Below are 19,960 nucleotides of genomic sequence, written 5' to 3' on the forward strand. Positions count from 1 at the left end.
GATGTGAAGAGAAAATAACAAAACTTATATTTTTGTGAGTATTTTAGTAGGCTATTTGACCCAGGAGAGACAAATGGGAATCCCTCGTCTCCTCTTCTTTTTTGTCTCATATAAGAGGTTCTTAATTGAGGGACATCTAAATTTATGAATAAGGTTAATAAGTATCAAACTAGAAATCCTATTGGCAGCTTCACCCCGTCTCTTATTCTTTATGGTGAGGATGTGATGGATTTTTGCAGAAGAACCAAATACAACATTCAAAACTTGTCACACTTATTCAATATGTGCGTTGATATTTATGGCCATACAGTCAATACTCTCAAGTCTACTATTTATACAAATTTTATTTCTCATCATATGCTTCTCGCCATCTCTGATACTCTTGGCTTCTCTATCATTAACATTTCTTTTGTTTGCTTAAGTATTCCTAATTTTATAGATAAGGTCAAAGCTACTTAGTCACTGCTCATTGCTGGCAGGATAAAACCGTAGTTATCTGCTTCAAAACCTTATTTGGTATCTACTACTAGTAGAAATAAATTATTCAAGAGTATCATTCAAAGCATGCTTGACTATGGGTTCGTGGAGTATTCTTGGCACGACAGCCTTTTGAAGGAAATTGATAAATGGATTATATACTATATTTTGGAAGGTGGTTTTATTAAGTAAAAGAATCTTATTGTGACGTGGAACAATGTCTGTACTACTCAATAAGGGGGGAGTTTTGAGTGTTGGGTCCCTCATAAATTGAATGAGGAAGACTCCATTAAATTTGATATGGTGTTTATTACTTACAAAATCCAAGGAGACAATACCCTTAGAGCTAGAGTGATCAGGAATAAGTTTATATTAGCTACCACGTTGATCGACTATATGTTATGGTATTAAGAGGAACGTGGATATCGTATTTGATGATAGTAGTTGGTTTCTTTGTAGGAGAGACATGATCATGTTTTGAATGAATTCTTGGAACAAATACCTTGTATTTAAAACTCCCAATGTTGACCTTTTTGTTTATCATTTCTTCGACGCTAATGTGAAATATATCATTAAAAGAAATAATTTGATTTTTCCTGATTTAAACATTCAGACTTGTCCATCATATGTATCTACAAGCCATCATATTACAAATTCAAATAATATTATGGGTGACCTCCTATCGTAGAATTATAGTAGTAATGGTTATATGAGTTTCAAATAATCTTATAATCCTATTAACACCAATGATCAATAACTACCTTGAGCTAAAACTTTATGGAATCAATTCCTCTGAATATTTCATTATTTTGAGGATTATATATCATCGAGTTCTATTTGTGGGAACCTATCATTTAGAGAATTTCACATGGCCCCTAAATCTGATTTGTGTTATTGTGACAAAGAATCTAATCATTATTTGTAATCAGATTTCAAATCTTTTTAACTTTATGGAAATTACCTAGGAAATCCATCCAGATTAATGTTTTTTCTTGTTATACCCTTTGTATTTGGAGAATTTATCAAAGAATATGGTCCAAACAAGGAAAACTTGTCACTTTGTTTGTTATGATTAGTATGTTGAAATTTTTTGGCATTGCGGGAGTAAGCTCGTGTTTAAGGTAAAACAACTCATAAAAATTCTTCAATTAATTAACCTGATTGTTTCTCATGTTTCCGAGACAAGTAACCTCTCTGATTCTTCTTCTTTATTTTTGCACGAGTATTGAATCTTAAAATTCTATTGGATTAGTTTCATCCTCATATAGTTCCAAAATCCAAATGTTGGAACCCTATTAAAATTTATAGGATTACATGCATTAATGATGGTGTAACTAGAGAATTTCTAGGTCCTTCTACTAGAGGTGGCATCTTTAAGAACCAATATACTAATTTACGGAATTGTTTTAATCTAAACATCAGTAACTTTAATTTATTTATATATGAGTTAATTGGTATTAAGGCGGACGTTAAAACTACTTTAAAAAATGGGCGGAACTCTATGTGGCTCGATATTGGTTCTCAACTGATGACTTTAGTTCTTAATCTCATAACACTTTTCCTTGACAGCAAAGAAAAAGATGGACTAATTGCATTAAGATTACAACAACAATTTATATTTACCTCATTTTGAGAATGTTAATGATATCAATATAAACTAATTGAATACTCAATACATTTTTGTACTTTTAAGAAATTATACATTAAAAATACAGAAGAATTGAGTCGTTGTAGTATAGTGGTAAGTATTCTGCCTGTCACGCAGGTGACCCGGGTTCGATCCCCGCAACGGCGTATTTTATTTCCATTCTTTATATTTTGATTTGGATAGAATTTATTTTTATTTGAAAAATAATAAATTTTAACTTTCTTTTAAGAAAAATTTCTCTTTCTCTTTTCTGGTAGAAAGGAAATACCATTGTTTAGAAATTTAGAATAAATTACAAGCCTTGTTATAAGATATCGGCTATCCTTATCCTTTGACTGATATGTTATGATACAACGTCATTTTATTCATAGAAAATGTCACTGAAACATATACCGATAAAAGAAATTTTAAGGCTTATATGTATATATTTTATTTCCTTATTTTACCTCATATTAAATTTTATTTCCCTAGTTTAAAACTCAAACGTTTGATTCCATAGTTTCATTTATTATTACTATATCAAATCAAATCCGTTCTAAAATGTCCAGATAGGGACAATTTGGGGAAAATGTGACGATTCTTTCCCCAATATTGGATGTGAAGAGAAAATAACAAAACTTATATTTTTGTGAGTATTTTAGTAGGCTATTTGACCCAGGAGAGACAAATGGGAATCCCTCGTCTCCTCTTCTTTTTTGTCTCATATAAGAGGTTCTTAATTGAGGGACATCTAAATTTATGAATAAGGTTAATAAGTATCAAACTAGAAATCCTATTGGCAGCTTCACCCCGTCTCTTATTCTTTATGGTGAGGATGTGATGGATTTTTGCAGAAGAACCAAATACAACATTCAAAACTTGTCACACTTATTCAATATGTGCGTTGATATTTATGGCCATACAGTCAATACTCTCAAGTCTACTATTTATACAAATTTTATTTCTCATCATATGCTTCTCGCCATCTCTGATACTCTTGGCTTCTCTATCATTAACATTTCTTTTGTTTGCTTAAGTATTCCTAATTTTATAGATAAGGTCAAAGCTACTTAGTCACTGCTCATTGCTGGCAGGATAAAACCGTAGTTATCTGCTTCAAAACCTTATTTGGTATCTACTACTAGTAGAAATAAATTATTCAAGAGTATCATTCAAAGCATGCTTGACTATGGGTTCGTGGAGTATTCTTGGCACGACAGCCTTTTGAAGGAAATTGATAAATGGATTATATACTATATTTTGGAAGGTGGTTTTATTAAGTAAAAGAATCTTATTGTGACGTGGAACAATGTCTGTACTACTCAATAAGGGGGGAGTTTTGAGTGTTGGGTCCCTCATAAATTGAATGAGGAAGACTCCATTAAATTTGATATGGTGTTTATTACTTACAAAATCCAAGGAGACAATACCCTTAGAGCTAGAGTGATCAGGAATAAGTTTATATTAGCTACCACGTTGATCGACTATATGTTATGGTATTAAGAGGAACGTGGATATCGTATTTGATGATAGTAGTTGGTTTCTTTGTAGGAGAGACATGATCATGTTTTGAATGAATTCTTGGAACAAATACCTTGTATTTAAAACTCCCAATGTTGACCTTTTTGTTTATCATTTCTTCGACGCTAATGTGAAATATATCATTAAAAGAAATAATTTGATTTTTCCTGATTTAAACATTCAGACTTGTCCATCATATGTATCTACAAGCCATCATATTACAAATTCAAATAATATTATGGGTGACCTCCTATCGTAGAATTATAGTAGTAATGGTTATATGAGTTTCAAATAATCTTATAATCCTATTAACACCAATGATCAATAACTACCTTGAGCTAAAACTTTATGGAATCAATTCCTCTAATATTTCATTATTTTGAGGATTATATATCATCGAGTTCTATTTGTGGGAACCTATCATTTAGAGAATTTCACATGGCCCCTAAATCTGATTTGTGTTATTGTGACAAAGAATCTAATCATTATTTGTAATCAGATTTCAAATCTTTTTAACTTTATGGAAATTACCTAGGAAATCCATCCAGATTAATGTTTTTTCTTGTTATACCCTTTGTATTTGGAGAATTTATCAAAGAATATGGTCCAAACAAGGAAAACTTGTCACTTTGTTTGTTATGATTAGTATGTTGAAATTTTTTGGCATTGCGGGAGTAAGCTCGTGTTTAAGGTAAAACAACTCATAAAAATTCTTCAATTAATTAACCTGATTGTTTCTCATGTTTCCGAGACAAGTAACCTCTCTGATTCTTCTTCTTTATTTTTGCACGAGTATTGAATCTTAAAATTCTATTGGATTAGTTTCATCCTCATATAGTTCCAAAATCCAAATGTTGGAACCCTATTAAAATTTATAGGATTACATGCATTAATGATGGTGTAACTAGAGAATTTCTAGGTCCTTCTACTAGAGGTGGCATCTTTAAGAACCAATATACTAATTTACGGAATTGTTTTAATCTAAACATCAGTAACTTTAATTTATTTATATATGAGTTAATTGGTATTAAGGCGGACGTTAAAACTACTTTAAAAAATGGGCGGAACTCTATGTGGCTCGATATTGGTTCTCAACTGATGACTTTAGTTCTTAATCTCATAACACTTTTCCTTGACAGCAAAGAAAAAGATGGACTAATTGCATTAAGATTACAACAACAATTTATATTTACCTCATTTTGAGAATGTTAATGATATCAATATAAACTAATTGAATACTCAATACATTTTTGTACTTTTAAGAAATTATACATTAAAAATACAGAAGAATTGAGTCGTTGTAGTATAGTGGTAAGTATTCCTGCCTGTCACGCAGGTGACCCGGGTTCGATCCCCGACAACGGCGTATTTTATTTCCATTCTTTATATTTTGATTTGGATAGAATTTATTTTATTTGAAAAATAATAAATTTTAACTTTCTTTTAAGAAAAATTTCTCTTTCTCTTTTCTGGTAGAAAGGAAATACCATTGTTTAGAAATTTAGAATAAATTACAAGCCTTGTTATAAGATATCGGCTATCCTTATCCTTTGACTGATATGTTATGATACAACGTCATTTTATTCATAGAAAATGTCACTGAAACATATACCGATAAAAGAAATTTTAAGGCTTATATGTATATATTTTATTTCCTTATTTTACCTCATATTAAATTTTATTTCCCTAGTTTAAAACTCAAACGTTTGATTCCATAGTTTCATTTATTATTACTATATCAAATCAAATCCGTTCTAAAATGTCCAGATAGGGACAATTTGGGGAAAATGTGACGATTCTTTCCCCAATATTGGATGTGAAGAGAAAATAACAAAACTTATATTTTTGTGAGTATTTTAGTAGGCTATTTGACCCAGGAGAGACAAATGGGAATCCCTCGTCTCCTCTTCTTTTTTGTCTCATATAAGAGGTTCTTAATTGAGGGACATCTAAATTTATGAATAAGGTTAATAAGTATCAAACTAGAAATCCTATTGGCAGCTTCACCCCGTCTCTTATTCTTTATGGTGAGGATGTGATGGATTTTTGCAGAAGAACCAAATACAACATTCAAAACTTGTCACACTTATTCAATATGTGCGTTGATATTTATGGCCATACAGTCAATACTCTCAAGTCTACTATTTATACAAATTTTATTTCTCATCATATGCTTCTCGCCATCTCTGATACTCTTGGCTTCTCTATCATTAACATTTCTTTTGTTTGCTTAAGTATTCCTAATTTTATAGATAAGGTCAAAGCTACTTAGTCACTGCTCATTGCTGGCAGGATAAAACCGTAGTTATCTGCTTCAAAACCTTATTTGGTATCTACTACTAGTAGAAATAAATTATTCAAGAGTATCATTCAAAGCATGCTTGACTATGGGTTCGTGGAGTATTCTTGGCACGACAGCCTTTTGAAGGAAATTGATAAATGGATTATATACTATATTTTGGAAGGTGGTTTTATTAAGTAAAAGAATCTTATTGTGACGTGGAACAATGTCTGTACTACTCAATAAGGGGGGAGTTTTGAGTGTTGGGTCCCTCATAAATTGAATGAGGAAGACTCCATTAAATTTGATATGGTGTTTATTACTTACAAAATCCAAGGAGACAATACCCTTAGAGCTAGAGTGATCAGGAATAAGTTTATATTAGCTACCACGTTGATCGACTATATGTTATGGTATTAAGAGGAACGTGGATATCGTATTTGATGATAGTAGTTGGTTTCTTTGTAGGAGAGACATGATCATGTTTTGAATGAATTCTTGGAACAAATACCTTGTATTTAAAACTCCCAATGTTGACCTTTTTGTTTATCATTTCTTCGACGCTAATGTGAAATATATCATTAAAAGAAATAATTTGATTTTTCCTGATTTAAACATTCAGACTTGTCCATCATATGTATCTACAAGCCATCATATTACAAATTCAAATAATATTATGGGTGACCTCCTATCGTAGAATTATAGTAGTAATGGTTATATGAGTTTCAAATAATCTTATAATCCTATTAACACCAATGATCAATAACTACCTTGAGCTAAAACTTTATGGAATCAATTCCTCTAAATATTTCATTATTTTGAGGATTATATATCATCGAGTTCTATTTGTGGGAACCTATCATTTAGAGAATTTCACATGGCCCCTAAATCTGATTTGTGTTATTGTGACAAAGAATCTAATCATTATTTGTAATCAGATTTCAAATCTTTTTAACTTTATGGAAATTACCTAGGAAATCCATCCAGATTAATGTTTTTTCTTGTTATACCCTTTGTATTTGGAGAATTTATCAAAGAATATGGTCCAAACAAGGAAAACTTGTCACTTTGTTTGTTATGATTAGTATGTTGAAATTTTTTGGCATTGCGGGAGTAAGCTCGTGTTTAAGGTAAAACAACTCATAAAAATTCTTCAATTAATTAACCTGATTGTTTCTCATGTTTCCGAGACAAGTAACCTCTCTGATTCTTCTTCTTTATTTTTGCACGAGTATTGAATCTTAAAATTCTATTGGATTAGTTTCATCCTCATATAGTTCCAAAATCCAAATGTTGGAACCCTATTAAAATTTATAGGATTACATGCATTAATGATGGTGTAACTAGAGAATTTCTAGGTCCTTCTACTAGAGGTGGCATCTTTAAGAACCAATATACTAATTTACGGAATTGTTTTAATCTAAACATCAGTAACTTTAATTTATTTATATATGAGTTAATTGGTATTAAGGCGGACGTTAAAACTACTTTAAAAAATGGGCGGAACTCTATGTGGCTCGATATTGGTTCTCAACTGATGACTTTAGTTCTTAATCTCATAACACTTTTCCTTGACAGCAAAGAAAAAGATGGACTAATTGCATTAAGATTACAACAACAATTTATATTTACCTCATTTTGAGAATGTTAATGATATCAATATAAACTAATTGAATACTCAATACATTTTTGTACTTTTAAGAAATTATACATTAAAAATACAGAAGAATTGAGTCGTTGTAGTATAGTGGTAAGTATTCCTGCCTGTCACGCAGGTGACCCGGGTTCGATCCCCGACAACGGCGTATTTTATTTCCATTCTTTATATTTTGATTTGGATAGAATTTATTTTATTTGAAAAATAATAAATTTTAACTTTCTTTTAAGAAAAATTTCTCTTTCTCTTTTCTGGTAGAAAGGAAATACCATTGTTTAGAAATTTAGAATAAATTACAAGCCTTGTTATAAGATATCGGCTATCCTTATCCTTTGACTGATATGTTATGATACAACGTCATTTTATTCATAGAAAATGTCACTGAAACATATACCGATAAAAGAAATTTTAAGGCTTATATGTATATATTTTATTTCCTTATTTTACCTCATATTAAATTTTATTTCCCTAGTTTAAAACTCAAACGTTTGATTCCATAGTTTCATTTATTATTACTATATCAAATCAAATCCGTTCTAAAATGTCCAGATAGGGACAATTTGGGGAAAATGTGACGATTCTTTCCCCAATATTGGATGTGAAGAGAAAATAACAAAACTTATATTTTTGTGAGTATTTTAGTAGGCTATTTGACCCAGGAGAGACAAATGGGAATCCCTCGTCTCCTCTTCTTTTTTGTCTCATATAAGAGGTTCTTAATTGAGGGACATCTAAATTTATGAATAAGGTTAATAAGTATCAAACTAGAAATCCTATTGGCAGCTTCACCCCGTCTCTTATTCTTTATGGTGAGGATGTGATGGATTTTTGCAGAAGAACCAAATACAACATTCAAAACTTGTCACACTTATTCAATATGTGCGTTGATATTTATGGCCATACAGTCAATACTCTCAAGTCTACTATTTATACAAATTTTATTTCTCATCATATGCTTCTCGCCATCTCTGATACTCTTGGCTTCTCTATCATTAACATTTCTTTTGTTTGCTTAAGTATTCCTAATTTTATAGATAAGGTCAAAGCTACTTAGTCACTGCTCATTGCTGGCAGGATAAAACCGTAGTTATCTGCTTCAAAACCTTATTTGGTATCTACTACTAGTAGAAATAAATTATTCAAGAGTATCATTCAAAGCATGCTTGACTATGGGTTCGTGGAGTATTCTTGGCACGACAGCCTTTTGAAGGAAATTGATAAATGGATTATATACTATATTTTGGAAGGTGGTTTTATTAAGTAAAAGAATCTTATTGTGACGTGGAACAATGTCTGTACTACTCAATAAGGGGGGAGTTTTGAGTGTTGGGTCCCTCATAAATTGAATGAGGAAGACTCCATTAAATTTGATATGGTGTTTATTACTTACAAAATCCAAGGAGACAATACCCTTAGAGCTAGAGTGATCAGGAATAAGTTTATATTAGCTACCACGTTGATCGACTATATGTTATGGTATTAAGAGGAACGTGGATATCGTATTTGATGATAGTAGTTGGTTTCTTTGTAGGAGAGACATGATCATGTTTTGAATGAATTCTTGGAACAAATACCTTGTATTTAAAACTCCCAATGTTGACCTTTTTGTTTATCATTTCTTCGACGCTAATGTGAAATATATCATTAAAAGAAATAATTTGATTTTTCCTGATTTAAACATTCAGACTTGTCCATCATATGTATCTACAAGCCATCATATTACAAATTCAAATAATATTATGGGTGACCTCCTATCGTAGAATTATAGTAGTAATGGTTATATGAGTTTCAAATAATCTTATAATCCTATTAACACCAATGATCAATAACTACCTTGAGCTAAAACTTTATGGAATCAATTCCTCTAAATATTTCATTATTTTGAGGATTATATATCATCGAGTTCTATTTGTGGGAACCTATCATTTAGAGAATTTCACATGGCCCCTAAATCTGATTTGTGTTATTGTGACAAAGAATCTAATCATTATTTGTAATCAGATTTCAAATCTTTTTAACTTTATGGAAATTACCTAGGAAATCCATCCAGATTAATGTTTTTTCTTGTTATACCCTTTGTATTTGGAGAATTTATCAAAGAATATGGTCCAAACAAGGAAAACTTGTCACTTTGTTTGTTATGATTAGTATGTTGAAATTTTTTGGCATTGCGGGAGTAAGCTCGTGTTTAAGGTAAAACAACTCATAAAAATTCTTCAATTAATTAACCTGATTGTTTCTCATGTTTCCGAGACAAGTAACCTCTCTGATTCTTCTTCTTTATTTTTGCACGAGTATTGAATCTTAAAATTCTATTGGATTAGTTTCATCCTCATATAGTTCCAAAATCCAAATGTTGGAACCCTATTAAAATTTATAGGATTACATGCATTAATGATGGTGTAACTAGAGAATTTCTAGGTCCTTCTACTAGAGGTGGCATCTTTAAGAACCAATATACTAATTTACGGAATTGTTTTAATCTAAACATCAGTAACTTTAATTTATTTATATATGAGTTAATTGGTATTAAGGCGGACGTTAAAACTACTTTAAAAAATGGGCGGAACTCTATGTGGCTCGATATTGGTTCTCAACTGATGACTTTAGTTCTTAATCTCATAACACTTTTCCTTGACAGCAAAGAAAAAGATGGACTAATTGCATTAAGATTACAACAACAATTTATATTTACCTCATTTTGAGAATGTTAATGATATCAATATAAACTAATTGAATACTCAATACATTTTTGTACTTTTAAGAAATTATACATTAAAAATACAGAAGAATTGAGTCGTTGTAGTATAGTGGTAAGTATTCCTGCCTGTCACGCAAGTGACCCGGGTTCGATCCCCGGCAACGGCGTATTTTATTTCCATTCTTTATATTTTGATTTGGATAGAATTTATTTTTATTTGAAAAATAATAAATTTTAACTTTCTTTTAAGAAAAATTTCTCTTTCTCTTTTCTGGTAGAAAGGAAATACCATTGTTTAGAAATTTAGAATAAATTACAAGCCTTGTTATAAGATATCGGCTATCCTTATCCTTTGACTGATATGTTATGATACAACGTCATTTTATTCATAGAAAATGTCACTGAAACATATACCGATAAAAGAAATTTTAAGGCTTATATGTATATATTTTATTTCCTTATTTTACCTCATATTAAATTTTATTTCCCTAGTTTAAAACTCAAACGTTTGATTCCATAGTTTCATTTATTATTACTATATCAAATCAAATCCGTTCTAAAATGTCCAGATAGGGACAATTTGGGGAAAATGTGACGATTCTTTCCCCAATATTGGATGTGAAGAGAAAATAACAAAACTTATATTTTTGTGAGTATTTTAGTAGGCTATTTGACCCAGGAGAGACAAATGGGAATCCCTCGTCTCCTCTTCTTTTTTGTCTCATATAAGAGGTTCTTAATTGAGGGACATCTAAATTTATGAATAAGGTTAATAAGTATCAAACTAGAAATCCTATTGGCAGCTTCACCCCGTCTCTTATTCTTTATGGTGAGGATGTGATGGATTTTTGCAGAAGAACCAAATACAACATTCAAAACTTGTCACACTTATTCAATATGTGCGTTGATATTTATGGCCATACAGTCAATACTCTCAAGTCTACTATTTATACAAATTTTATTTCTCATCATATGCTTCTCGCCATCTCTGATACTCTTGGCTTCTCTATCATTAACATTTCTTTTGTTTGCTTAAGTATTCCTAATTTTATAGATAAGGTCAAAGCTACTTAGTCACTGCTCATTGCTGGCAGGATAAAACCGTAGTTATCTGCTTCAAAACCTTATTTGGTATCTACTACTAGTAGAAATAAATTATTCAAGAGTATCATTCAAAGCATGCTTGACTATGGGTTCGTGGAGTATTCTTGGCACGACAGCCTTTTGAAGGAAATTGATAAATGGATTATATACTATATTTTGGAAGGTGGTTTTATTAAGTAAAAGAATCTTATTGTGACGTGGAACAATGTCTGTACTACTCAATAAGGGGGGAGTTTTGAGTGTTGGGTCCCTCATAAATTGAATGAGGAAGACTCCATTAAATTTGATATGGTGTTTATTACTTACAAAATCCAAGGAGACAATACCCTTAGAGCTAGAGTGATCAGGAATAAGTTTATATTAGCTACCACGTTGATCGACTATATGTTATGGTATTAAGAGGAACGTGGATATCGTATTTGATGATAGTAGTTGGTTTCTTTGTAGGAGAGACATGATCATGTTTTGAATGAATTCTTGGAACAAATACCTTGTATTTAAAACTCCCAATGTTGACCTTTTTGTTTATCATTTCTTCGACGCTAATGTGAAATATATCATTAAAAGAAATAATTTGATTTTTCCTGATTTAAACATTCAGACTTGTCCATCATATGTATCTACAAGCCATCATATTACAAATTCAAATAATATTATGGGTGACCTCCTATCGTAGAATTATAGTAGTAATGGTTATATGAGTTTCAAATAATCTTATAATCCTATTAACACCAATGATCAATAACTACCTTGAGCTAAAACTTTATGGAATCAATTCCTCTAAATATTTCATTATTTTGAGGATTATATATCATCGAGTTCTATTTGTGGGAACCTATCATTTAGAGAATTTCACATGGCCCCTAAATCTGATTTGTGTTATTGTGACAAAGAATCTAATCATTATTTGTAATCAGATTTCAAATCTTTTTAACTTTATGGAAATTACCTAGGAAATCCATCCAGATTAATGTTTTTTCTTGTTATACCCTTTGTATTTGGAGAATTTATCAAAGAATATGGTCCAAACAAGGAAAACTTGTCACTTTGTTTGTTATGATTAGTATGTTGAAATTTTTTGGCATTGCGGGAGTAAGCTCGTGTTTAAGGTAAAACAACTCATAAAAATTCTTCAATTAATTAACCTGATTGTTTCTCATGTTTCCGAGACAAGTAACCTCTCTGATTCTTCTTCTTTATTTTTGCACGAGTATTGAATCTTAAAATTCTATTGGATTAGTTTCATCCTCATATAGTTCCAAAATCCAAATGTTGGAACCCTATTAAAATTTATAGGATTACATGCATTAATGATGGTGTAACTAGAGAATTTCTAGGTCCTTCTACTAGAGGTGGCATCTTTAAGAACCAATATACTAATTTACGGAATTGTTTTAATCTAAACATCAGTAACTTTAATTTATTTATATATGAGTTAATTGGTATTAAGGCGGACGTTAAAACTACTTTAAAAAATGGGCGGAACTCTATGTGGCTCGATATTGGTTCTCAACTGATGACTTTAGTTCTTAATCTCATAACACTTTTCCTTGACAGCAAAGAAAAAGATGGACTAATTGCATTAAGATTACAACAACAATTTATATTTACCTCATTTTGAGAATGTTAATGATATCAATATAAACTAATTGAATACTCAATACATTTTTGTACTTTTAAGAAATTATACATTAAAAATACAGAAGAATTGAGTCGTTGTAGTATAGTGGTAAGTATTCCTGCCTGTCACGCAGGTGACCCGGGTTCGATCCCCGACAACGGCGTATTTTATTTCCATTCTTTATATTTTGATTTGGATAGAATTTATTTTTATTTGAAAAATAATAAATTTTAACTTTCTTTTAAGAAAAATTTCTCTTTCTCTTTTCTGGTAGAAAGGAAATACCATTGTTTAGAAATTTAGAATAAATTACAAGCCTTGTTATAAGATATCGGCTATCCTTATCCTTTGACTGATATGTTATGATACAACGTCATTTTATTCATAGAAAATGTCACTGAAACATATACCGATAAAAGAAATTTTAAGGCTTATATGTATATATTTTATTTCCTTATTTTACCTCATATTAAATTTTATTTCCCTAGTTTAAAACTCAAACGTTTGATTCCATAGTTTCATTTATTATTACTATATCAAATCAAATCCGTTCTAAAATGTCCAGATAGGGACAATTTGGGGAAAATGTGACGATTCTTTCCCCAATATTGGATGTGAAGAGAAAATAACAAAACTTATATTTTTGTGAGTATTTTAGTAGGCTATTTGACCCAGGAGAGACAAATGGGAATCCCTCGTCTCCTCTTCTTTTTTGTCTCATATAAGAGGTTCTTAATTGAGGGACATCTAAATTTATGAATAAGGTTAATAAGTATCAAACTAGAAATCCTATTGGCAGCTTCACCCCGTCTCTTATTCTTTATGGTGAGGATGTGATGGATTTTTGCAGAAGAACCAAATACAACATTCAAAACTTGTCACACTTATTCAATATGTGCGTTGATATTTATGGCCATACAGTCAATACTCTCAAGTCTACTATTTATACAAATTTTATTTCTCATCATATGCTTCTCGCCATCTCTGATACTCTTGGCTTCTCTATCATTAACATTTCTTTTGTTTGCTTAAGTATTCCTAATTTTATAGATAAGGTCAAAGCTACTTAGTCACTGCTCATTGCTGGCAGGATAAAACCGTAGTTATCTGCTTCAAAACCTTATTTGGTATCTACTACTAGTAGAAATAAATTATTCAAGAGTATCATTCAAAGCATGCTTGACTATGGGTTCGTGGAGTATTCTTGGCACGACAGCCTTTTGAAGGAAATTGATAAATGGATTATATACTATATTTTGGAAGGTGGTTTTATTAAGTAAAAGAATCTTATTGTGACGTGGAACAATGTCTGTACTACTCAATAAGGGGGGAGTTTTGAGTGTTGGGTCCCTCATAAATTGAATGAGGAAGACTCCATTAAATTTGATATGGTGTTTATTACTTACAAAATCCAAGGAGACAATACCCTTAGAGCTAGAGTGATCAGGAATAAGTTTATATTAGCTACCACGTTGATCGACTATATGTTATGGTATTAAGAGGAACGTGGATATCGTATTTGATGATAGTAGTTGGTTTCTTTGTAGGAGAGACATGATCATGTTTTGAATGAATTCTTGGAACAAATACCTTGTATTTAAAACTCCCAATGTTGACCTTTTTGTTTATCATTTCTTCGACGCTAATGTGAAATATATCATTAAAAGAAATAATTTGATTTTTCCTGATTTAAACATTCAGACTTGTCCATCATATGTATCTACAAGCCATCATATTACAAATTCAAATAATATTATGGGTGACCTCCTATCGTAGAATTATAGTAGTAATGGTTATATGAGTTTCAAATAATCTTATAATCCTATTAACACCAATGATCAATAACTACCTTGAGCTAAAACTTTATGGAATCAATTCCTCTAAATATTTCATTATTTTGAGGATTATATATCATCGAGTTCTATTTGTGGGAACCTATCATTTAGAGAATTTCACATGGCCCCTAAATCTGATTTGTGTTATTGTGACAAAGAATCTAATCATTATTTGTAATCAGATTTCAAATCTTTTTAACTTTATGGAAATTACCTAGGAAATCCATCCAGATTAATGTTTTTTCTTGTTATACCCTTTGTATTTGGAGAATTTATCAAAGAATATGGTCCAAACAAGGAAAACTTGTCACTTTGTTTGTTATGATTAGTATGTTGAAATTTTTTGGCATTGCGGGAGTAAGCTCGTGTTTAAGGTAAAACAACTCATAAAAATTCTTCAATTAATTAACCTGATTGTTTCTCATGTTTCCGAGACAAGTAACCTCTCTGATTCTTCTTCTTTATTTTTGCACGAGTATTGAATCTTAAAATTCTATTGGATTAGTTTCATCCTCATATAGTTCCAAAATCCAAATGTTGGAACCCTATTAAAATTTATAGGATTACATGCATTAATGATGGTGTAACTAGAGAATTTCTAGGTCCTTCTACTAGAGGTGGCATCTTTAAGAACCAATATACTAATTTACGGAATTGTTTTAATCTAAACATCAGTAACTTTAATTTATTTATATATGAGTTAATTGGTATTAAGGCGGACGTTAAAACTACTTTAAAAAATGGGCGGAACTCTATGTGGCTCGATATTGGTTCTCAACTGATGACTTTAGTTCTTAATCTCATAACACTTTTCCTTGACAGCAAAGAAAAAGATGGACTAATTGCATTAAGATTACAACAACAATTTATATTTACCTCATTTTGAGAATGTTAATGATATCAATATAAACTAATTGAATACTCAATACATTTTTGTACTTTTAAGAAATTATACATTAAAAATACAGACGAATTGAGTCGTTGTAGTATAGTGGTAAGTATTCCTGCCTGTCACGCAGGTGACCCGGGTTCGATCCCCGACAACGGCGTATTTTATTTCCATTCTTTATATTTTGATTTGGATAGAATTTATTTTTATTTGAAAAATAATAAATTTTAACTTTCTTTTAAGAAAAATTTCTCTTTCTCTTTTCTGGTAGAAAGGAAATACCATTGTTTAGAAATTTAGAATAAATTACAAGCCTTGTTATAAGATATCGGCTATCCTTATCCTTTGACTGATATGTTATGATACAACGTCATTTTATTCATAGAAAATGTCACTGAAACATATACCGATAAAAGACATTTTAAGGCTTATATGTATATATTTTATTTCCTTATTTTACCTCATATTAAATTTTATTTCCCTAGTTTAAAACTCAAACGTTTGATTCCATAGTTTCATTTATTATTACTATATCAAATCAAATCCGTTCTAAAATGTCCAGATAGGGACAATTTGGGGAAAATGTGACGATTCTTTCCCCAATATTGGATGTGAAGAGAAAATAACAAAACTTATATTTTTGTGAGTATTTTAGTAGGCTATTTGACCCAGGAGAGACAAATGGGAATCCCTCGTCTCCTCTTCTTTTTTGTCTCATATAAGAGGTTCTTAATTGAGGGACATCTAAATTTATGAATAAGGTTAATAAGTATCAAACTAGAAATCCTATTGGCAGCTTCACCCCGTCTCTTATTCTTTATGGTGAGGATGTGATGGATTTTTGCAGAAGAACCAAATACAACATTCAAAACTTGTCACACTTATTCAATATGTGCGTTGATATTTATGGCCATACAGTCAATACTCTCAAGTCTACTATTTATACAAATTTTATTTCTCATCATATGCTTCTCGCCATCTCTGATACTCTTGGCTTCTCTATCATTAACATTTCTTTTGTTTGCTTAAGTATTCCTAATTTTATAGATAAGGTCAAAGCTACTTAGTCACTGCTCATTGCTGGCAGGATAAAACCGTAGTTATCTGCTTCAAAACCTTATTTGGTATCTACTACTAGTAGAAATAAATTATTCAAGAGTATCATTCAAAGCATGCTTGACTATGGGTTCGTGGAGTATTCTTGGCACGACAGCCTTTTGAAGGAAATTGATAAATGGATTATATACTATATTTTGGAAGGTGGTTTTATTAAGTAAAAGAATCTTATTGTGACGTGGAACAATGTCTGTACTACTCAATAAGGGGGGAGTTTTGAGTGTTGGGTCCCTCATAAATTGAATGAGGAAGACTCCATTAAATTTGATATGGTGTTTATTACTTACAAAATCCAAGGAGACAATACCCTTAGAGCTAGAGTGATCAGGAATAAGTTTATATTAGCTACCACGTTGATCGACTATATGTTATGGTATTAAGAGGAACGTGGATATCGTATTTGATGATAGTAGTTGGTTTCTTTGTAGGAGAGACATGATCATGTTTTGAATGAATTCTTGGAACAAATACCTTGTATTTAAAACTCCCAATGTTGACCTTTTTGTTTATCATTTCTTCGACGCTAATGTGAAATATATCATTAAAAGAAATAATTTGATTTTTCCTGATTTAAACATTCAGACTTGTCCATCATATGTATCTACAAGCCATCATATTACAAATTCAAATAATATTATGGGTGACCTCCTATCGTAGAATTATAGTAGTAATGGTTATATGAGTTTCAAATAATCTTATAATCCTATTAACACCAATGATCAATAACTACCTTGAGCTAAAACTTTATGGAATCAATTCCTCTAAATATTTCATTATTTTGAGGATTATATATCATCGAGTTCTATTTGTGGGAACCTATCATTTAGAGAATTTCACATGGCCCCTAAATCTGATTTGTGTTATTGTGACAAAGAATCTAATCATTATTTGTAATCAGATTTCAAATCTTTTTAACTTTATGGAAATTACCTAGGAAATCCATCCAGATTAATGTTTTTTCTTGTTATACCCTTTGTATTTGGAGAATTTATCAAAGAATATGGTCCAAACAAGGAAAACTTGTCACTTTGTTTGTTATGATTAGTATGTTGAAATTTTTTGGCATTGCGGGAGTAAGCTCGTGTTTAAGGTAAAACAACTCATAAAAATTCTTCAATTAATTAACCTGATTGTTTCTCATGTTTCCGAGACAAGTAACCTCTCTGATTCTTCTTCTTTATTTTTGCACGAGTATTGAATCTTAAAATTCTATTGGATTAGTTTCATCCTCATATAGTTCCAAAATCCAAATGTTGGAACCCTATTAAAATTTATAGGATTACATGCATTAATGATGGTGTAACTAGAGAATTTCTAGGTCCTTCTACTAGAGGTGGCATCTTTAAGAACCAATATACTAATTTACGGAATTGTTTTAATCTAAACATCAGTAACTTTAATTTATTTATATATGAGTTAATTGGTATTAAGGCGGACGTTAAAACTACTTTAAAAAATGGGCGGAACTCTATGTGGCTCGATATTGGTTCTCAACTGATGACTTTAGTTCTTAATCTCATAACACTTTTCCTTGACAGCAAAGAAAAAGATGGACTAATTGCATTAAGATTACAACAACAATTTATATTTACCTCATTTTGAGAATGTTAATGATATCAATATAAACTAATTGAATACTCAATACATTTTTGTACTTTTAAGAAATTATACATTAAAAATGCAGAAGAATTGAGTCGTTGTAGTATAGTGGTAAGTATTCCTGCCTGTCACGCAGGTGACCCGGGTTCGATCCCCGGCAACGGCGTATTTTATTTCCATTCTTTATATTTTGATTTGGATAGAATTTATTTTTATTTGAAAAATAATAAATTTTAACTTTCTTTTAAGAAAAATTTCTCTTTCTCTTTTCTGGTAGAAAGGAAATACCATTGTTTAGAAATTTAGAATAAATTACAAGCCTTGTTATAAGATATCGGCTATCCTTATCCTTTGACTGATATGTTATGATACAACGTCATTTTATTCATAGAAAATGTCACTGAAACATATACCGATAAAAGAAATTTTAAGGCTTATATGTATATATTTTATTTCCTTATTTTACCTCATATTAAATTTTATTTCCCTAGTTTAAAACTCAAACGTTTGATTCCATAGTTTCATTTATTATTACTATATCAAATCAAATCCGTTCTAAAATGTCCAGATAGGGACAATTTGGGGAAAATGTGACGATTCTTTCCCCAATATTGGATGTGAAGAGAAAATAACAAAACTTATATTTTTGTGAGTATTTTAGTAGGCTATTTGACCCAGGAGAGACAAATGGGAATCCCTCGTCTCCTCTTCTTTTTTGTCTCATATAAGAGGTTCTTAATTGAGGGACATCTAAATTTATGAATAAGGTTAATAAGTATCAAACTAGAAATCCTATTGGCAGCTTCACCCCGTCTCTTATTCTTTATGGTGAGGATGTGATGGATTTTTGCAGAAGAACCAAATACAACATTCAAAACTTGTCACACTTATTCAATATGTGCGTTGATATTTATGGCCATACAGTCAATACTCTCAAGTCTACTATTTATACAAATTTTATTTCTCATCATATGCTTCTCGCCATCTCTGATACTCTTGGCTTCTCTATCATTAACATTTCTTTTGTTTGCTTAAGTATTCCTAATTTTATAGATAAGGTCAAAGCTACTTAGTCACTGCTCATTGCTGGCAGGATAAAACCGTAGTTATCTGCTTCAAAACCTTATTTGGTATCTACTACTAGTAGAAATAAATTATTCAAGAGTATCATTCAAAGCATGCTTGACTATGGGTTCGTGGAGTATTCTTGGCACGACAGCCTTTTGAAGGAAATTGATAAATGGATTATATACTATATTTTGGAAGGTGGTTTTATTAAGTAAAAGAATCTTATTGTGACGTGGAACAATGTCTGTACTACTCAATAAGGGGGGAGTTTTGAGTGTTGGGTCCCTCATAAATTGAATGAGGAAGACTCCATTAAATTTGATATGGTGTTTATTACTTACAAAATCCAAGGAGACAATACCCTTAGAGCTAGAGTGATCAGGAATAAGTTTATATTAGCTACCACGTTGATCGACTATATGTTATGGTATTAAGAGGAACGTGGATATCGTATTTGATGATAG

The 19,960-nt window shown here is 30.9% G+C and overlaps 6 non-coding genes across 6 annotated transcripts; all 6 read left to right on the forward strand.

Moving 5' to 3' along the window:
* Nucleotides 1-4,919: 4,919 nt before the first annotated feature.
* TRNAD-GUC (transfer RNA aspartic acid (anticodon GUC)) lies at nucleotides 4,920-4,991 on the forward strand. The gene has a single exon. It is a non-coding gene; the product is annotated as a tRNA-Asp (tRNA).
* A 2,648-nt stretch (nucleotides 4,992-7,639) lies between these two features.
* Nucleotides 7,640-7,711, forward strand: TRNAD-GUC (transfer RNA aspartic acid (anticodon GUC)). The gene has a single exon. It is a non-coding gene; the product is annotated as a tRNA-Asp (tRNA).
* A 2,648-nt stretch (nucleotides 7,712-10,359) lies between these two features.
* On the forward strand, nucleotides 10,360-10,431 carry TRNAD-GUC (transfer RNA aspartic acid (anticodon GUC)). Its single transcript has one exon. It is a non-coding gene; the product is annotated as a tRNA-Asp (tRNA).
* Nucleotides 10,432-13,080: 2,649 nt separating this feature from the next.
* TRNAD-GUC (transfer RNA aspartic acid (anticodon GUC)) lies at nucleotides 13,081-13,152 on the forward strand. Its single transcript has one exon. It is a non-coding gene; the product is annotated as a tRNA-Asp (tRNA).
* Nucleotides 13,153-15,801: 2,649 nt separating this feature from the next.
* On the forward strand, nucleotides 15,802-15,873 carry TRNAD-GUC (transfer RNA aspartic acid (anticodon GUC)). The gene has a single exon. It is a non-coding gene; the product is annotated as a tRNA-Asp (tRNA).
* Nucleotides 15,874-18,522: 2,649 nt separating this feature from the next.
* On the forward strand, nucleotides 18,523-18,594 carry TRNAD-GUC (transfer RNA aspartic acid (anticodon GUC)). Its single transcript has one exon. It is a non-coding gene; the product is annotated as a tRNA-Asp (tRNA).
* The last annotated feature ends 1,366 nt before the right edge of the window (nucleotides 18,595-19,960 follow it).

The sequence above is a fragment of the Lathyrus oleraceus genome, chromosome 2 (assembly GCF_024323335.1).
Source record: "Lathyrus oleraceus cultivar Zhongwan6 chromosome 2, CAAS_Psat_ZW6_1.0, whole genome shotgun sequence".
Lineage (NCBI taxonomy): Eukaryota > Viridiplantae > Streptophyta > Magnoliopsida > Fabales > Fabaceae > Lathyrus > Lathyrus oleraceus.